The sequence below is a fragment of the Haemaphysalis longicornis genome, unplaced genomic scaffold (assembly GCF_048455015.1).
Source record: "Haemaphysalis longicornis isolate Haplotype H1 unplaced genomic scaffold, Haemaphysalis longicornis Haplotype H1 scaffold_64, whole genome shotgun sequence".
NCBI classification, from domain to species: domain Eukaryota; kingdom Metazoa; phylum Arthropoda; class Arachnida; order Ixodida; family Ixodidae; genus Haemaphysalis; species Haemaphysalis longicornis.
In genome coordinates this window covers 1,051,426-1,063,256 of record NW_027526415.1, presented here as the reverse complement: position 1 = coordinate 1,063,256, position 11,831 = coordinate 1,051,426, and the positions used below count along the sequence as shown (strand labels likewise).

Genomic DNA, 11,831 nt, shown 5'->3' with positions numbered 1-11,831 from the left:
ACGCGCGTGAATCGAGGTGCCCCACTTCAATGTTTATAGAACCACATTTCCATACTCCACGTGCGTTTCAAGCGGGACGTGGAGACTATCTAGTGGAACCTTTCGTAACTGCTTCCATTTGATTTCTTAAAATGCCGCCATAGAAACTATAGTGGCGTGGGCAACAGCACGCAACGGGGTGAATTTTTCATGCAGTGGATGCAGCATTTGGTTTGCTGTCAAAAAAATCAATTATATATGAATTTGTTGTAAAGGAAAACGGAAAATATCACTTATGTACTGATTTTCTGCTTCTTATTTGCGTAAGGCTTTGCTCTTGCTCAACAATGTTGAGAAGTATGAATGTTGCCGCCGTACTTTGACGTTTTAGATTTTGGCTGTGGGTCTATAAACATATTGTGCAGCTTCCGTTTCACTTTCGCCGGGTGGCCTAATAGAGTTACAGACAGACAGACAGACAGACAGACAGACAGACAGACAGACAGACAGACAGACAGACAGACAGACAGACAGACAGACAGACAGACAGACAGACAGACCAAAATTTTCGTCTTCAAGTAGCCCAGAAAAGACTATCGTCTTTAAAATGGCGAGGCGCCTCACCCTTGGCATCGCAAAGAGAATACCATGTGAGCATTGTAAACGCGAAAGCCTCAGGCCTCGCCCTAGAGACGTGCACAGCAAACTGCCACCGGCTGCTGGGGCAAGACGCAGCACGTGTAACGCGAAGAGCTGGAGGTATAAACCGAAGTTCCCGGCACCGGTCGACTAGCCTCGCTCGTAATCCAGTCGTTAGTACTGCTTAACAGTGTACGTGGGCGCCGGCTTATCCAGGGGAGGGGGGGGGGGGGGGATGAGCTCAGCGGTCGTTCAGTCTCGCGCCAGCCGATTGTGATGTGACGGTTGTTTTTGGACACACGCCATTTCGTCTCTCTCGCCAGTACTCTCGCTGTTGATAAAAGCTAGCGCGGGTGATTCTATTTCTGCCGACCACCGTTTTCAGCAAAAGCACTGTGCTACACCATAAATTATTTGAACATTCACCTTCATCACAATACATCATCATATTCATCATTATCAACATCATAGCAGCCTTTTTATGCTCACTGCAAGATGAAGGTCCATCCGATTGAATTCCACGGCAGTCAAGAAAGCCATGGAAAGCAAAGGGGATAAAAGGGAAATGGGGGAAATGGTGGTAGGTTATTTTAGTCTTGTTGAAACAGATAGGAAACTAAAAATTTGAAGTTGGAGACGAGGGCCGGTCGACCGAACAACGTAGCGGGCCGGACAGAAGCAGTCGCTACACGTGATTGGCAAGAGTATAGAACCATCCGTCTAACCGTTTTGTTTGGCGGGAAGCGTGCCGTGTGAAAGTGGCTGTGCTGGGCTGCGCGATCGAGTGGACTGGACACCCATGCAAAGAAACAAGGCAAAGATAATTGGCGTCCTGCTGCTCACGCAAGCAGGAAGCGAAGACCCGGCTCTGCTATCTGGATTCGACGGCGCACCACTTCCCAGCCACCAAGCGCATCATGTGCGCATTGCGCACTTGGAATCTACGCTCGGCGATTTGCCTGGAAACAGGCCTGCTTCGGTGACTTCATGCGCTGACGCAGATCGCCACAACATGAAGACGGCGCTGCTGGCAGACTGGAGTGGTATAAAGACTGGACACCCCTCAACTCAAGCCACAGGGCACGGCAGCACTGCCAGGATGCAACGTCTCAACCCGTTTGTTTATCTGCCGCAGATAATTGGCGTCCTGCTGCTCACGCAAGCAGGAAGCGAAGACCCGGCTCTGCTATCTGGATTCGACGGCGCACCACTTCCCAGCCACCAAGCGCATCATGTGCGCATTGCGCACTTGGAATCTACGCTCGGCGATTTGCCTGGAAACAGGCCTGCTTCGGTGACTTCATGCGCTGACGCAGATCGCCACAACATGAAGACGGCGCTGCTGGCAGACTGGAGTGGTATAAAGACTGGACACCCCTCAACTCAAGCCACAGGGCACGGCAGCACTGCCAGGATGCAACGTCTCAACCCGTTTGTTTATCTGCCGCAGGTGAGCAAGCGTTATGGCAAATGTATTCGTTCAAATTACCTATGCCTAATAGTGCTGCCGTGCCCTAGGCAGATGTGTGCACAATTGTGTGACATGTGTGCCTGTATTAAGGAATTACTGTTGCTCAGTGGTGACATTGAAACAAACCCGGGGCCCGATATGGCCATGATCATGAAACAGCTTCAAGTTATTGCAGATGACATAAAAGAAATAAAAGAAGAACGGTTGAAAGCTATTGAAGCCAAACTAGAACAAGTAACGTTACTGGAAAACAAGATCACGTCCTGTGTCTCCCAAGTAACCAATCTTCAAAAAACCGTTCACTACTTGGAGTTAAAAATAGACGACTTAGAAAACAGGTCTAGAAGGTCAAATTTACTTGTGTACGGTGTACCGGAGGAGGCAGACGAAAACTCCGAAACCCTCGAACAAACTATAGGTGAGCAGATACTTAAAAATATACTGAAGATCAAACCCGTTCCAATAGAAAGAATTCACAGGATAGGAAAACAAGACGCTCAAAAAACTAGACCAGTCATACTAAAACTCCTCGACTTCCGAGACAAAGCAACCATTCTTAGAAACTGCACGAAACTAAAAGGAACCGCTTTCTCTGTTGGAGAGGACTTCTCAAATAGAGTAAGAGACATCAGAAAAAAGCTTTGGCAAGTTGCAAAAATAAGAAAAGAAGCTGGAGACAAAGTATTTCTGGTCTATGACAAGTTAAAAGTTAACGAAGATCTGTACCGATGGGATGAGGAAACAAATGCTATTGCGCTCATAACCGCTGGCCGTCACAGCATTAACCATGAAAAAAACGACGAAGCGAAAGCACCAGGCGAGCCACAACGCCGCAGCCAACGAAAGAAGTAACATTTCTTAACATTAACACCCGCAGCATGCTTCAAAAATTAGTACCGCTTGAATCCTTACTTCTTGGAATTGAACCAGACTTCGTAGCTTTGACAGAAACGTGGCTGACAAATGACATAAAGGATTTTGAGGTAACACCCCCCAACTACGTTATCATTCGTAAAGATAGGCCGACACGTGGGGGAGGCGTGGCCATCCTGATAAAAAAAGACCTTTCCTTTGAAATACTTCCTGAGGTTACCGGAGTCGAGGCAATATTTTGCAAGCTTCTCTTCACTTCTCGCCCAGTATTTGTTGGCTGCGTTTATCGCAGCCCATCTTCAGACAAGGATAGCTTGCAAGCATTGCACACGTATATGCATCGGCATGTTCTCGGAGCGAGGCTAATCTTGCTCGGCGATTTTAATTTACCCGATATAAACTGGCAAACAATGCAACACCACAGCGCATGCTCGGATGTGCTCTTTGATATCATGTTGACATTTAATCTCTCCCAAATTGTAAAACAGCCTACCCGTGTTCAAGGGTGCTGTTCTAATGTACTTGACTTGGTGTTTTTAAGTGATCATTTTCCTGCAGATCAAGCACAGATCGTAATTCTTGAAGGCGTATCGGACCACGAAGTTATTCAAGGCTCTGTTTCTATATTTGACATCCCAATACCGTTCAACTCCTTTACTACATATCTTGACTTTAACCATGCCGATGACACCAGCATACTTGATCATCTTTTCCATGAACTTGCTTCGTTTGAACTACTTGCGAATGATTCAGACACAAATATAGAAACCCTATGGGCAAGGTTCAAAGCGGTCGTAACACACTGCGTTCTTAACTATGTGCCGTCTAAAACAAAGAAAACAAGAAAACATAATCCCTGGATAACGCGTGAAATTATTCATTCCAAGCGTAAAGTAAAACGCCTCAGAAAAACTTTAAAGGCAAAACCTACGCCACAAATTCGGAACAAGTTGAGTCAAGCTATTAGTAACATGAAATCCCAAATAAAAGTGTCCAAAGCAAACTATTTTACGAGTACGCTACCCAACTTCTTGAAAACGTCTCCCCAGAAGTTCTGGAACTACCTCAATCCTAAAAACCGTAACAGGCCCGTGGCCCCGGAAGAAAGCAAAGATAAAGCAAACTTGCTAAATAACTATTTTCAATCTGTTTTCACGATTGATGACGGAAATGTGCCTGATGTTGACATTTGCAACCACCGACATATTGAACCGCTTGTTGTGACAGAGTCCGGAGTGCTTAATTTGTTGTTAAAATTAGATACTAAAAAAAGTGCCGGTCCGGACAACTTGCCGAACGAATTTCTTAGGAGATATGCTGAATGGGTAGCCAAATACTTGTGTATACGTTTTAATAAGTCCCTATCAACCAGTTCCCTCCCCCAAGAATGGAAAATAGCAAAGGTAGCCCCTGTTCATAAATCTGGTAGCGAAACTGACCCATCAAACTTCAGACCCATCTCACTAACCAGCACAACCTGCAAACTACTGGAACACATAATTCTTAAACATCTAACATTGTACCTTGACCAGAATCGCATCTTATCGCCATTACAACACGGTTTTCGCAAAGGACTTTCCACAGTTACCCAACTGGTTGAACTAATTCACGATATCTCCCTCAATGTAGACTGCAGAAAACAAACCGATTTAATTCTATTGGATTTCTCAAAGGCTTTTGATCGGGTGCCACACAAAAAACTTGTAAGAAAATTAGAAGCAATAATAGGCACAGGTCTACTTACTGACTGGATAGACAATTATCTGAGTAACCGAACGCAGTACGTGCAAGTCAATCGCGAAAGTTCTACCATAGCCAATGTTACGTCAGGTGTACCACAGGGCAGTGTTTTGGCACCCATTTTATTCCTGATCTTCATTAATGATTTACCTGCTGGCATTGGTGTTAATGTGAGGCTTTTCGCCGATGACTGTATACTTTACCAAGAAATTAACGCCCCAGAAGATCATGTAAAATTGAACAGTGCCTTGCAGTACATATCTAGCTGGTGTGCTCTCTGGCAAATGACCCTGAATGTTAAAAAATCCGCTCTCTTGAGGATAACCAGAAAAAAGCATGTATCTGAATTCGTTTACGTTATAAATAACTCTCCACTTCCGGTAGTGACTGAACACAAATATCTAGGTTTAACTTTAACACAAGATTTTAGATGGGATACCCACATTAGCCATGTCACATCAGCTGCATTAAAACGACTGTTTTTCCTTCGTAGAAGTCTCGGTTCTGCACCACATGAAACGAGACTTCTCGCCTACAAAGCATTCGTCAGACCCGTCTTAGAATATGCAAACGTCGCGTGGTTTCCCTATACAAACAATCTCATAAATGCCCTAGAACGAATACAACGAAAAGCGATAAGATTTGTTTATAACAAGTACAGAATGACAGACTCACCCACAGAACTTTTAAAAAAAGCAGGTCTCTTAACAATAAAAAACCGCGCTAAACTGGCACGTCAGAAATTCCTGTATCAATTAGTTCACGAACAGCTAAACATAGACAGTTCAAAGTACATGTCATATGCAGAAACAAGGCCAACACGACAAAAGCATTCACAGACACTAAATGAATATCAGTGCCGTACTGACTGTCTTAAATATTCTCTTTTTCCACTAGCAATTAGTGAGTGGAATAATTTGCCAATCAGTATAACAAACAGTCAATCATTGGAAACTTTTTCATCCCTGCTTGAATGTTACTTATTGTCTTTGGAATGTCAAAACTGAGTTTTTTTTTCCTGTACTCTGTTTGAAGTGCTCACTATTGTTTCTTCAATACTAGTTGGTATTGATTTCCTATGGTATTGATGTAGTTATGATGTACTGATATAGTCAAAATGTATTGCTGTCGGTTTTGTTTCACTCGTATTGCAATATTTCAGTGAGTACCCTTTGTATAAATCTCGCACTTCCACAATGCATGTGCCCTTCCTGCAATAATCCCTATTGGGATTGGCAGTATGTGTAAATAAATAAATAAATAAATAAAATAAATAAATAAATATATATATATATATATATATATATATATATATATATATATATATATATATATATATATATATATATATATATATATACCATAGAGAAGTCAAACTGAAAAACATAACCACATTTATTCTAACGTTTCGACCGGGGACCGGTCTTTGAAAAAGACGGGTCCCCGGTCGAAACGTTAGAATAAATGTTATGTTTTTCAGTTTGACTTCTCTATCGTACAGGTAACCTCATAGCCAGGAACCCTTTCTCTTAACTATATATACATACATACATACATACATTCATACATACATACATACATACATACATACTTTGGAGAAGGCAGCGGCCTCAGTTAAGGGCCATATCCTTTACTCTTGCAGCTTTATATTTTCCCCTTCATTTTTTTCTCTTCATGCCGTGCGCCTTCAGCTTGCGGTAGCAATCGCGTCTCAAATGGGAATGATGGTTTTAAAAATAGCAACGCGCATGTCCACGCACACGGATCGGCAAACGAAATTACCAGTTAATCGTGGGTGCTTTCGTCGTCTTTTGTTTCCCTGCGCGTCTCAATCTGCCTTCTTCCTCTGAATTTATTCTATAGTGATCACCTCCCTTCTTTCCTGAACTTCATATTGAACGTTTCTCTCGTTTTTTATAAATGTCGTTGCTTAGTTATTCAACAGGGATGTTTTACTAGAACGAGTAAACAAGGAAATCTCTAAAAAGCGCTCGCCGTTTGGCGATGGAGGGGGATGTGATCGCCTACCTGCTTTAGCTCTCTGAGAGAACACGATTAACTAAAAGACGTTTCCCTAAGTGTGTATACTCGCGGCGATTTTAACGATCCCTGGATAGTTCGCTTGCCTATAAGCGGCTCAAACGGCGCATCAAAGAGCAATCTTGGAGCGTGCGAGCCACATAAAACTTGCAGGCATTGCGTGCGCTAAGTTGGTGTTTACGGCAAAGCAATGGGCAGAGCGAGGCACGCTTCTCCAGCCGTAATTGAGCGGATCCTTGCCGACATATTTATGAGCCCTGGCCGTTTTCATTACTTCGATTTTTTTAGGCGGACCACCTTCCCCGGTTCCGCACGCCCTACTGTTTCATTTCGTTTTTTGTTCTTCGGGCTCTTCCTTCGCGTGGCTGGATCGGAGCTGGAAGAAAAAGGAGAATAATAAGGACCCGCGTGCTTTAATCAGCAAAGCAGTCCTTTCTTTGCCCGACATCTTTTCTTCCCTGTTTGGGTGGCCGAGTTTTTGGTCTTGGTTTGTAGATACTTGTTATGAGTCGCGTATTTTCATCATTCATCCAAGCTTTGTGAGGCATGTAGCTTTCGTGTTTTCTAACGGCCCGCTCTCACTTGGCTTTTTTTTTTCAGTATGTTCTTGGTATAATTATGTGTATTCTTTCTAAGTCTAACGATCATATTGACTTTACATTACTCTCTGCCATGCTTATTTTTAGTAGAAGTGCGCTTAGATTTTTCGAAACTTTCTGACGCGCTCTTTCACTGAATCTCCTCGCTTCTCGACTTTGTGCTACAAGCTGGCCGCGGCCGCGTCACTTCACCGCCTAATTTGAATATTGGACATCTGCTCCGGCTGCTGAGCGCGCCTCTTGAGATCGACCTTTTTACCCCTCGCATTTCCGTTGCTCTGCTTTCCACCCTTTATTTGTCAGCGCTATCTTTTTCGGTAGTCGTTGGGCTCTTGATGAGCATAACCAAGATGAGGGAGCTATTGACGATTTCTTGCTCAAGTCTCTCAAGTTTCCAACTTGCGTACCAGCAACGTCCTGCCAATTTCGTCTCGCGTTCTTTCTATCGCACATTTGCTCTGGGTGTTTGCTAGTTGGTTCGTGTCCCGCTTTCTTAAAACTCGGTTAATAAGCGTTTCTTTACGCACTCTTGTTGTACCCCACCAGTTTTCGATTTTCTATCTTAGTCAAAACAGACTCGGAATGCATAAGGGAGGAGTAACTTTGGTTTACCGACGCTGGCAACACTGGTGCCCAAAGAAAGGGCTCTAGCGTGAACTCTTCAAATGATGGACAGGGAGAAAAACACGTTAAACGGTTTTATTGACCAGGTAAGTTCAATATGTGTATAGTGGGGACGATTTTGATTATCTCTTTTTTATTTCTTTACGCCGCTTATGCGATTTTGAAAAGCATTTGTTGACTGCAAAATAGCTTGTCACTTAATTTTCACTTCTGTATTGCTTTTTTTTTACTTTTTGTGCAGGACCGTGTTTGCCAGATTTGGTATAAATATACAGATTGGGCGACATGTCTCGTTTTTCATTTATAAATTTTCTTCTTTTGTTTTCGGTCTTTTTTACAATGATCTGCATTTACACAGTTATAGAAGTCATTAATTACGCGTTCTTGCGACGATACAAGGGATTGCACTTTTCGCATAGCGGAGATCGACAAAGAATGCTTTCACATTAAAAACAGAAGTAAAAGGAGGCTGCCTGGCCCTGCGAACATAAGCCGTGCAGATGGCACCCAGCGACGGGGCCCACGCCACTACCGCGACTAACTATGGCACACAGCTGAATACTGCCCGCCTTGGTTAACGTTGATTAGCACATGTGCTTTCGGAACTTTGTTCGCAAAATCGAGCTGTAATAATTTTTTCTGATTATTGTTATACCGAACATCGTTTTCCAGAGTAGGCTATACGACAACAACAGGTTTATGAACCAGAGTGTTTTCTGCTAAGGATTGTAACAATTTGGATAATTTCTTTTGTAGTTTTTATAAAAGATGTCCGACCCGACAACTCAAAGGAAATTTTGAATGCGTCTCTTCAGCGTTCCAGAAATTTAATGTTGGTCCCTTTACATAGCCCTCAATTCATTTATTGGTTCCCTAATTAACTGAAGCCACGGTAGAAGTACCTCAGTCTTTCCCTCACAATATGCCTTGGCCAGAGCGCGTTTATATTACTGATAATAAAGCGCATAAATGATTTCGATGCATGCCATCATTTTGAGAGAATCTGAAAGGAAACTAAAGCGGGAAACTAATGCGGAGTGAACTAATAGTGAAGATGTTAAGCAAAGCTTATTGCTCCAGGTGCAAAACGAGGAAACGCAGCTGGTAGCGTCCCTCTGACCTTCAAGCCCAGCCAAGGTCAAGCAAGCGCCTGAGCCTCTTGCGGTTTCTGGTGCCCACAGAAGCTCCACTGACCACGCTTCTATCTTCAGCCGAAGCAAAATTCAGGACAGTGCTTCGATCTCTCGTCTAAACAGCGTGCTGGCCACGTATGCGACGGCATGGGAGGCGAGCAGCGTGGTGAGCGCTACCATCACAACGCCCCGTGGCCTTGCGAGAGGAGCGCGTATCGGTGCCGGCGAAAAAATTACTTTGTAAAACATAGTAAGGTATGAATTCAGAACGGCATGCAATTAAAGCTTCGATTCACATCGGTTTTCCCGATTTTTTTTTGGGGGGGGGGGGAGGGACGAGGGGGGGGGGGGGAGTTTGAGCCATTGGAAAAATACTGGCACTTTGCTACCCGTATTAAGCATTGTTTTATGTAATCCTGAATCACCATGTTTAAGTATAGCCTCTTTCTTTAAAGCGTCCATTTGAACTCTAACACATTGTTTCTAAACCCCTTGTTTTGTTTTGTTTTCTTTTATCCCAGGCCTTCACTCCTTCCAAGCCAGGGCCGCAGGCCTAGTATTTCAATAAAGTCTTTCATTCATGCTTTTACTAACCATTGAACGTTCGAACTGATGCTCTACCTGGTGAAACTCGTATAGCTATAGTAAGGTGAAATTTTAACAGCGAAGCTGTTTATCAAATCGTAATTTTTCCTGTCCGCAGTTAAAAATACCAAGAAAACGCCGAGCGCTTGCACGTGAGCGCCTGCCTCGCGACGACCGCCCAGCGTCCCCGGCGCACGTGGAGACAAGCATACTCACGTAGGAAGACTGGCCAAGATTGCGGCGATCGCGTGGCAGTTCAAGAAACCAGGAAAATGCTGAGCGCTTGTGTGTGTGTTCCTCGTGGCCGGCAACCGCCCAGCGTCCCCGGCGCACGTGTGTCAAGTCAAGCATACCTATTTGATTAACCTATTTAGGGAAATTGGCCACGATTGTGAAAAAAAAATTAACTCCAGCGTTCGCCATAATTATGGCAGCACTTGCTCGGAACGAGAAAGACACTTCATAGCGTGCGCCCCTCCAAGGTGAGGTCCGATGATTATCACTTGCAAAAAAAATGAAACAAGCTCGCACTTATAGCAACAACGATGGAGTAAATGTCGTTGCGGCAGCGAAAAAGAAGCAAATCGGCTGCAGTAGTGGACCGTCGTGTTGGTCGTGAAGGTTGCGTACAGCTTCTCTACCTGATCAAGTCTTACGCGTTAGTGTGAGCTTTTTTCATTTTCTTATCTGCAATTTTGTTAGACCTAGTGAACCTCTACTGCATTTGTTTTCTTCGGCATAGCTCTTCATACATTCCAGTGCGCTCAATACTGTTGTTTTCTGTTCTAACAATACACACGTGGTTGCTGTTTGGTTGACTTGGCTCATTTACTGTAAAAACAGAGTTTCTGTATACCCATTCGTACCCTTGTTTGTAGCGTTATTTTTGCAAATGTTTATGCCCCTTCGTGACACAATCACGTTCCGATAATAAATATCATAACTATCATGTAATAACGCAACGAAATAACAGCTAGGCCCTTATAATGTAATATCTTCATATTCTTCAAATCATCTCTGTTAAACATAGGTGCTGGCAGCCCTGAAGAGATAAGGAAATCTGATATCAAGGGCTCCTGTTTGATGTCAGTACAGAAATAATAGAATATTCAACCGGGGAAATAAAGAATTGGCCAAGAGAGGAAAGGTAAAAGAGGAAGGGGGAAATGATAACGGAGGAATATATGCACTGCATTATGCCGCTAGTATTCCCACCACACTAAGCGCCATTCTTCTGTGCGAGTCAGTTGTTCCAGAACCGGAGGAAGCGCACGAGTGCCTTCATAGCCCTTTGTGTTGAAGACGCCGGTGATCTTGGCATGCATCAGGTTGTGTTGAAGACGCCGATGACGAAGGCATGCATCAGGTTATAGGCGATCTAAGAGAAGTGGCACAATAAAGGCGTGGGCGTTAGTACGTGCGGAGGCTCCTAAGAATGTCTCAGGCTACCGCAGATATTTCTCGCGTTTCGGTCAGCGGCAAGCGAATACTGGTAATGCGCATGTAACAACAATAAGCAATGGTGGGTGCGTGATATCTATCACTACCATGCAGGAGACAAACGATAAGTTTCCGCCATGACACACGTGATACTGGCCACCACGGCTGAAGCAGGCAGCGAGCCTTCTTGTCACAGATGACTATTTCGTAAATACGGGTTTATCCGCATCTCGCTGTGCCGAAGATAACCAAGAGAGTGCTGACGCCGGCAGCAGCAAAACTTGGCGCGCAGCCCAAACGTAGAAGAGAAAAAAAAACAATAAATGGCAAGAGAGAAGCACGAACATATTGAGGCAGGGGGAAGCTTAGAGCGAGTGAAGAGCTAACGCATCAGAAGGCCTAACCGCCAATGTCACACCTGGCCCCACGTGTCGCCGGGGTGCGAGTTAGGGGGATGCAAATTCATGCAATTTTATCGCAACTGACAAAGGGTACAAGTAGCATGCCACGATACCCGAAAGCTGCGCACCTCTAAAATTTTTCCACCGCAATCCCTCCTCCGACGGGCTCGATTACTCCGGGAGTATCCAGGCCCACCTTCTTTGCGACTTGGAGATCCTCCGTTCACGTCCTACCGCCTGCCTTTTTTTTCACATATTTCCTCCGCTACTACCGCAACGCTAAAGATCTGGAGCGTTTTCTCTTTGT

At 44.3% G+C, this 11,831-nt stretch overlaps 1 pseudogene; it reads left to right on the top strand.

The window, feature by feature from the left end:
- Positions 1 to 1,442: 1,442 nt before the first annotated feature.
- On the top strand, positions 1,443 to 5,814 carry LOC144144177 (uncharacterized; annotated as a pseudogene).
- The last annotated feature ends 6,017 nt before the right edge of the window (positions 5,815 to 11,831 follow it).